A 9,914-nucleotide genomic window follows, 5' to 3' on the forward strand; every position below is an offset into this window, starting at 1 on the left:
CTGCAGTTCTGAGCCTCCAGCAAGTGGGTAGGTTTTCTGTCCCTTACAGTGCACTGGTATTGATAAGCTTAACTGGGAGGAAATCTATTACAGATCAAAAAGTATGTCCTTAAATTTCATTTCATCTGATTTTTTTCTATAAATCTATAGGAGTTAAATGGCTCAGTTTTTATTAGTTGGTGGTATTTTTTATGTAAAATGCAACTAAGTAAACACTTTAAGCAAATAGTCTTTGGTCCTTTGTAGTAAGAACCTCTTTTCGGTTTTGAAACCCCTCAAACTTCTGGCATTGATTTTTGTATTTGTTGAGTCTTTGTACTTGAGGACCAGTACTATACTGATAGAAAAGATGTTTCACTGAATCACCAACCCTAAAAGAAAGAAAAATGTTTAGTTACCTTCTATAATAGTGAAAAGGAAGAGGAGCGCCTGGGTGGCTTAGTCGGTTAAGCGTCCGACTTTCGCTTAGGTCATGAGCTCGCGGTTTGTGGGTTCGAGCCCCGCGTCGGGCTCTGTGCTGACTGCCAGCTCAGAGCCTGGAGCCTGTTTCAGAGTCTGTGACTCCCTCTCTTTCTGACCCTCTCCCCATGTTGCTAGTAGATACTTTTACCAGTGAAATTGCAAATAGTCATCCTTTTGTTTTCCCCCATTTTTCCTTATTTTGAAGAAACCCAAATAATCAGAATAATTCATTTGTAACCATAATTAATAATTACCTGACTTTGGGGTGCCTGGGTAGCTCAATCAGTTGAGTGTCTGACTCGATTTTGGCTCAGATGATGATCTCATGGTCTTGAGAGCGAGCCCCATGTCAGGTGGAGCCTGCTTAGGATTCTGTTTCTTCCCCTCTCTCTCTGCCCCTCCCCCACTTTTGCTCTCTCTCTCTCACTCTCTCTCAAAATTAATAAGCCTTTAAAAAATAATAACTACACTACTCTGCACAGAAATGCAAACAGAAATTCTTGCATCAGAGTCAAATCTGTTTTATTATGCTTCTTTTATTTGGAATTAATATAAAAATTTGAAATGTCATTACTCCCAATAAACAAGACTGATGGCCACAGAGACTCAGAGGGACAATAAAAGAAGGAGACAGGTTTATATACCATGAACTCCTTATGACCTCTTAGAAGGCAAATTGTACTGCCTCAAAGTCATCCTACATGTACTTGTAATGTCACACGGAACATACATTGCCAAGAAATAGTCCCAGATCAATTCCATTATAAGACATAAATAGTGTTTTCTATGTTATCTGTTGTCAAAAGTAAATACCCTTACTTGTGTTTTTAACTGGTTTCCATTTAGTTAAGAAGACCTCAGTGTTCATAATAATACTTTTTTAGGAGGGATAATGGGCACTTTTCATTCTTTTTGACATCTGACACTCCTTCTATACTTGGCAATTCCTCTACCCAATGAGGCAGAAGCGGCCTCCACTAAAGAAGCTGTAAATACCATCCACTGATTCTCCTAGACTTGCTGGTATCTAGGACCCATGAACTACACTGCACCAGTCAGACACCCCAACTGAGATTTTGCATAAAGAAATAATGAAATGACATGAGACGCAAGGACTATGTTGGAATTAATTTTAATTATAGCTGGTGGCAGGAGATTAGCTACATCCAATTTCAAGAAATAACTATTCTAGAAGAACATCCATTATGTAGTATTGATAGCTTTGGCAATGAATGTGTCTGGTGTTCAGTGTCAGCAGCATGGTGCATTCACCAGACAGTTCTCCAGCATTACTCAGCTCTGTTACTGGCTATAAAGCTTCCAGGTCTTATTTTCAGATATCCTGGAAATCCCATGAATTCTACTCCCCACCTCTGCCATCCAATGTCTCTTTACCAAATTACCTTTCCTCTTTACATCAGTCAGACTCTGATGGTTGAAACTAGGAGTTGTGATGGGATAAAAAGGTATGTAATACACAAATCTTAACATTTCTTATTGTCTAAATAAGAGTCATACAACAGGACTTTTAGGAAAGAGTTAAGTGTAGGAAGAAATGAGTAATTGCAGATGAAATCACTATGAACTGACTGTTCACTAGGTATCAGTTCATGAAAGATGAACCATAGAAAAACTGAATAGGTGATCACAAAGGCAGTCTCTGGCCATGCCTCTGTAGAGTATTTCCATGCCCTAGCAGCCAGAATGATTTGGAAGAGTCATAATATGCACAGGCAACTTTTGCTCATCTCTCTTTGAATAAACCACCCAAATTTACTATATCTCTGTGGAAAAAAATGTAAGTATTAGAACTTATTTCTTCTTTAGTGGCTGGGCTTTGTTCTATAATGAAAAATTCATGGTGAAGTTCAATGGTAAAATTCATAAACAAAGCCATAGACCACCTACTTTCATCTCATACTTTATTTTGCCTTGTTTACTGTGTAAATAGCTGACACAAAGTAAGTGTGTAATAAATATCTGTTGCGTAAAGATAGCAAACACTAATATAGCACTTATGAGCCAGGTGTTCACTTATATTAACCTACTTCCTCCTCACAATAACCTTCTGAGACAGGCACTGTTATTATTCCCATATTAGTTCTTTGTATTTGGGGGCAGTTGGGAGAAGACAAGAAGTGGACACACTGAAGGTCTAACTAACTTGCCCAAAGAAAGTGGGCAAACGTGGTCCTAATTCAAGAAGAATGACTCTGGAGTCTGTGCTGTTTATATAAATTATATATATATAAAATTTCAGCTGATAGTCATTAAGCGCCCACCATATGTCAGGCACAAAAATTCAATGATGAGTTTATTATTTTGCCCTCAAGGAGCGCACTATATCAGAGAAATAGACATATAACAAAAATTAATGTGCAATTCTTCTATGATAGGAAATAAAAATGAGGTTTGCCAGGATACAAGGAGGTGGCAGATGATACTCTGAATGAAAGATGGTCAAGGAGGACATTTGAGAACAGAGTATGCTCCAGCTGAGATTTGAAATAATTTTTTCATGAATATAGAATTTCATTCTAGGCAAAAGGAAGATCTTATACAAAAGGTAAAAAAAGAGTATGATGTATTTGTGAATTCAGTGAGGCATAATTGAGGGATGAAGTTGGAGATGCAGGCAAAGCCCAGATAATAGAGAAATTCTAAGTTATGATTAAGAACTGTCACTTTATTCTAAGGCAATCAGGAGCCATTGAAGAAACCTAAACAGGAGAGTAAGATGGATAGATATGCACTGATGAAAGATGTTTCTGGCTATAGAAGACTGAAATATAAAAGGGGGTCAAGTTTAGATGGAAGAAGAAGAGTTAAGAGACTACTGAAATAGATTAAATACACAGGGTCAGAAGTTTAGGGTAAAGAGGGCATTGACTCAAGAGATAATTAAACATAGAATTGGCAGGACTTATAAATCTGTTGGATCTTGTTGAGGGAGGGGTGGTAGTGAAGAAGTAAAATTCTTCTTTTTCTTTATTTTGGTTTGCATTAATTAACAGATACATGTAACCTCTGATTTCTTTTTCTCTAGAATATTTTCATTCTTTTTGCAAGTTTTTTATTTGTAATTTCACTGTTCCTTGAGACTCTAAGTTTTAGCCTCTCTTATTATACTTTTATGTTTATTTATATCCTAGTGCCTCTTTGGCTTTAAGATGCTTTATGTCTACGTTGAAATGAAATATTGTATGTGTATATATATATATTTAACATACACCTACATAAAACTTTGAGAGGGCATCCTTTATAGCAAATTGAATGTTTATATGTATCCTGCTTTTTTAGATTGTCAAATAAATATAGTTATTTATATAACTAATATGTTTGATGGCCCAGTTGATAGTGTATCTTTTATATGTCCTTTTTATGAATCTTCAGCATTTTTGGACACACGGATATGGCTCTATAAATAATATTTTTGGAAAGAAGAGGAAGTCAGAGTCCTGGCAGTTAAAGCTGGCACTGCTTATTCAGAAACCTCTTTTTGAAGTCAAATATTTCTACTTTTAAGTGTTTCTTTTACTAAAAAGTTAAGTTCTGCTCCTTGTATCTAAATAAGACCAAAGCATAATTATTTTCAGTGAAAACAAAGTCGAAATTAATTGAGTTATAATACTTCTCTCAGAGATTTGTGTAATAAAACTACATAATTCATGCACCCGCATATATTACAAATCTTGCCTCAAGAGAATTTCAAGCTGAGACTTTTTATTCTAATATATGAATATGTTTTTATATATTGCACAAATACAGAGATAGATGTATAGAAAGACGATTGATAGACATTTAAGTACATTGAGATATAATTATAGACACTTTTATTAAAACAATATGACAATGCCTAGCACAATATGATGGAGAAGGTTGGTACTCAAGGGCTGTTGGTTGAATACATGCACAGGGCAAGCTATATAAGATCAAGCATGCTGAGGGATGCAATGATTTCAAAGGAAAAAGTCACTACCTTACCTTAAAAGAAATTTTTAAAAATATTTTGCATCATCAGTCTCTTTGGATCTAACAATCCAACTGACACATGCTCATAGCTTTACTATTGAGCCAAATGAAATTGGAAGACTTGGAATTGCCTCAATTCTTCATTCTCCTTGATACCTTTCCCAATTTGTATAAATTAAAAATTAGGATAAAGTATTGTCTTTCATTGATCAGAAATATCTCAACTTGATTTCTTCATGCCATAGTAACTCTGCTTAATGTATTCTGTTCCTAGATGATGCTTGACAATACTTCAATTTCATCAACTCAGTGAATACTAATTCACTAAAAATAAATAAATAAATACAAACCAGTCTGTTTAGCACCGTGCAGATCATTTTATGAAAAGGCTATCTGAGAATACATTTTTCTGTTTTGAAAGGTTCTTTCCCTTTGTGTATATGTGTTGCCTTTGTGCATTCTTTGTTTTCTTGGTATAGGCTTCTTCTCCTAAGATGCCAAATACTCCTTATAGCATCACAGCACTGCCATGTTCATCCATAAGTGTTCTGATCACTTGCAATGTTATCAAGGGGCCTCTTTCTGAGAACACTTTGTAAAGTGATTGACATGTTATTGTTACACACATCAGCTTCAGTAATTCCACCAACCAGTTATGAAGTGTTCAGTATCAAAGATTATCATCTAAATCAGAGGACTATGTGGAAAAAATTTAGAGTCTCAAATTTTTAAACTAGATTTAAAATTATAATATTTTCACTGTCTTGGAAAAAATGTGACTATTCACCTATGCACTTACTCCTTGATATTTCAGGGCAAGGAGGGAGGGATCATCTACTACTTTCCAGATGCTAAACATTGAGATTTGGGGATACAGGAGTTCAATTAAAGGAGAGGTTCATATTATGAAATAATGGATGTGAAATATGATAGGTAGATAATAAATATATCTACTGATAGGATGGAAATACAACAAGAAAAGAAGTAGGAATATGTAACTCTCTATAGAAGGTTTCAAACAGAAAATAACTTTTGAGCCATGATTTCAAAACTATATAGTAAATGTGGAAAAGCCTTAACCTGAAGCTCAGATCCTANGAATTTGAATATATCCAAATCTAGACAAACAAAATATATCAACTAGAAATTGTTATGCTCATCACTTAAAAGGAAGAACTGATTATTCTTTTTTTTTAATGTTTTATATATTTCTGAGAGAAAGAGACAGTGTGAGCAGGGGAAGGGTCAGAGAGAGGGAGACACAGAATCTGAAACAGGCTCCAGGTTCTGAGCTGTCAGCACAGAGTCCGACACGGGGCTCAAGCCCACGAACGGTGAGATCATGACCTGAGCTGAAGTTAGACACCCAACCCACTGAGCCACCCAGGCACCCCTGATTATTCTTTTAAACCTTGAATCCATTGACGTTTTTGCTAACATACATAGCACATTTTTGGTATTATGTCTGTTTAACAAAGGCACAAATACCATTAAAACATCATAACTATTTCTAGATTTATTAAAAATGAGATTAGTGATGGGTAAAATAGCTGAATTACTGGCAGTTAGCATGAACTTTTTTTTTCCACTATAGTGAGGCACTATTAGGCACTATACTATGCACTAATTTCTGCCAAACTTTCATCACATTTTGTTCTACTGGGGATACTTCTAAGAGTCACAGTAATAATGAGTCACCATAAACAAAATTGGTCCTATTATTTCTTTACTCATTATGCTAGAATGAGTTTGATTTTTAAAATATTTTTAATGTTTATTTATTTTTGAGAGTCAGACAGAGAACAAGCAGGGGAGGAGCAGAGAGAGAGGGAGACACGGAATCTGAAGCAGACTCCAGGCTCTGAGCTGTCAGCATAGAGCCTTACACCGGGTTCGAGTCCATAAAATGAAATCATGACCTGAGCCAAAGTCGGACACTTAACTGCCTGAGCCACCCAGGTGCCCTGAGTTTGAATTTGTATTGGTAGAACTGTACAGTTTTTTTTCCTATAATGATAATAACTATGGTAAGTTGGGTAGGCAGAATGTGAAGTCTTTCCTGTGCTGGAGAAATCTCCTTAGAAGAAGTATGTATATGAAAGGTAGATTTGCATAAGGTACTTGTCTAATATGTGAGCTGACATCAGATTGGTATGAGCTACGCAAACATCATATTATTTTGCGATTGTGCCACATTCTCTTCTTTAGATTCCAATATTAGAAGACATGTATCATCCCTCGTTCTATAAATGGATAGATGAGATGAAAAAAAAATTAAGTGTAATTTAGTGACGTACCCAATATTATGACATACCCAGCAGAGGAGGGAGTTAGTACAAAGTCCCCATTCCTGACTCCTGGTTAATTCACCTGTGAACAAAACCTCACTTTTGTTTCTTGCAGCCTGAGCTATATTTGAATTTAATATTCAGGAACCAATTTTATTAATTGTCTTGTTTGAATTTATGTTTGGTGCTCTTGCCAGAATTCTGTATTAAATTTTTATTTCTGTAATTTGATTTCTCCTGAGCATCATAGTGACCCATCCTTTCACCTAACCCTGTACTTTGTAGACACAGCAATTGAGAAGAATAGAAGGTAGATTTAAAATCCAAACTAAACTAGTTGCAAAATATGAAACATGGTAATGATAAAAATAAAATCTTGGCATATTTTAAGATAGACTGTATATAAATTACAGCAACCTGGGGGCAGTAAAATTGATGCATGGACAGTAACATACCAACCTAATGTAGCAATTACAGTTCTATTTAGTAATAGCACATAAGTAGAAACTTCCAGCTCTAAGCTAAATCTATGTACCCTTGTACTCTTTATGTTGTGTCATCTCCTATAGGAAAACATACTTAGATATGATAAGCATGGACTGTTTTTACTCAGGTAGATACACATTAAGTATAAAGTGCCCAGAAAATGGTAACTTTCAAAATATGTCAAAAATACATTTATTTACTGTTTTTTACTTCCAGTGTTTGCATTTGTCTTAACATACAGATTCAAATCACTAACTCTATTCATTCAACCTGATGTTTAGCAGCAAGTATAAGAAACTAAAATTTATATAAGTTCCAGGCAGGTTTGTGGTTTTTTTTAATATTAACTTGTTGTTACATATTACTGAATAATGGGAACAATGACCAACTGAAAAGTACATGTCCCAGCTAAAAAGGTTGACCATTACTTTGTTCCAACAAGCAACACCCATGTTGGAATGTTAACCCAGTGTTGCAAGATCTTCAAAGATTTCAAAAGCAGGCAGAAGTTTAGATTTTTGTAGGTATTAACTAATTCCAGTTTAAAAAGACCAATAAGCGCTTCTGTGGTCCATAGCTTCTCACATGGAACTCTAAGTAGTTCCATAATTCAGTAGTAATGGATCATGGTGCCCTTCAGTAAAGATCTTGGTACTGCTCAGGTTCCTACTGTCCTTTGCTTTTTCATTGTCCATTTAATCAGTATCATAAGAAAGCCATAGAATATTTCCTTTATGGGCACCTGGATGGCTCAGTTGGCCAAGCATCCGACTTCAGCTCAGCTCAGGTCATGATCTCGTGGTTTGTGAGTTCAAGCCCCACATTGGGCTCTGTATTGACAGTACAGAGCATGCTTGGAATTCATTCTCTCTCTCTCTCTCTCTCTCTCTCTCTCCCCCCCCCTTCTTTCAAAATAAGTCAATAAACTTAAAAAAGAATATTTCCATTATATCTTCATAGATGGAAAGACTTGTCACAGTTGTAAACAGTTGTCATGAAAAGCGTTTTTATTTGTGCCCATGCCTGTTATCTTTTTGCAGTCTTCAATGATTGTTATTGTTCCCTACAGCCTAATGTTATTGATCTACTTAAATAAAACTTAATTATGCAAAGCTTACTATTAAATCAAATTTTGATTATTTGAACTTAAAAGGGAAGGATATGGATTATTTATTTTCTATACTCCCTCTTGAGAAAGTAAAGTACATGATTTATTCATTGTTCCATCTCATTTCTAGAGCATTCTCTGGCAAATAGAGGGTTGAGTGAAATCAATCTGTTAATAGAATTTTGTGCTTTTAGTCATTCATTCATTAAGTAATTTTTTCCTTAGTACAAACTGTGTGCCAAGCATGTTATTAAATATCATTTTATATATGTGGATTATTAACTCAAGCTAGAAAACCATTCTGCCTCAGAGAAAAAAAATTACACTAGTCTTCAATTTAATGATATATAATCTACATTTTTTTCAGTTTTCCTTATGCATAATTAATAACATTATAAGATATTTTAAGTATATATCATGATATTTTGAAGGAGTTCCTCTCATCTAGTTAACCAATACATCCAATGAAATATAATATACCTACATTTGCCTTCAGTTTTCTGCAAGACTGTTAGGAACATATCAACTTTTTTTCTTAGTTCTCCTTCCTAGAAAAGTATAATAAGATTGGATCATACTATATATCTCAAAGCAGATGTCTGATTGCTGCTTGGTAAATCAGAACTTTCCCCCTGTATACCAAATACCCTTAGAGGAAAAAAATCCACTAGCAAAACAAAAAAAAAAAAAAAAACAAGTTAAGGTCTCATTAATTAATTTTAAATTTATTTGTAGTTTAAATGATTAGAATGTGACCATTCAAAACTATTTAACTTTGTTTAAAAAAATTAATGCTCCTATTTGATGAATAAAATGGACCTTGGCTCACCTGACTATTCTCTACAAAGACACATTTTTAAAAATCAGATTTCAAAAACAGTGTTTGATGGTCATGTAGATATGAAGATAAAAGTGAACTTCCAACTTCAAACAAGTTCAGATTCATGTGTTCTTAGAATTTCCTCATATCCTTATTTTTTGAAGTTAAGATTTTTAGCAATATGCCAAATGACTCATCATATCAATCAATCATATATTTATGTCAGATCACATTCTATAGTAACAACAGGGCTGGATCACCAAAATTAATAGGAGCTTCAAAGCCTCCAATACAGCCAGGGTCACTGGGATCACTTAACTCAAAATCAAAATTTACCCCATGTGCGGAAAGAGACATACACATTAGCATAATATGGTCTGTTTACGTTGGTTATATTTGATGGTTATAGTCTTCATTTGAACTCTGGATGTGTCATCAAACTAGATGGCCAACTTGGGAGATGAGAACGTCTTTCTGTAACATAAAAAGTTGGCTGATAAACAACAAAATATATTTCTTTTCCGTAAGGATTTGTGTTTTCTTTTTGAGATTCATCTTTCTCATATTATAGTTTACTAGGGGTAATAAGCAGAATAATGGCTCCTGAAGATATCCATGTCCTAATCCACAGAATCTGTGAATGTATTAACTTGCATGACAAAGGAGAATTAAGATTGCAAACAAAATTACAGCTGCTAATCAGCTGATTTTTTGGTAGAGCTAGAGAGCCCTGGAATATCCAACTTGGCCCAATGTAATCACAAGGTAGAACAGGGGA

The sequence above is a fragment of the Crocuta crocuta genome, unplaced genomic scaffold, assembly GCF_008692635.1.
Source record: "Crocuta crocuta isolate KB4526 unplaced genomic scaffold, BGI_CrCroc_1.0 scaffold219, whole genome shotgun sequence".
In the NCBI taxonomy this organism is placed as follows: domain Eukaryota; kingdom Metazoa; phylum Chordata; class Mammalia; order Carnivora; family Hyaenidae; genus Crocuta; species Crocuta crocuta.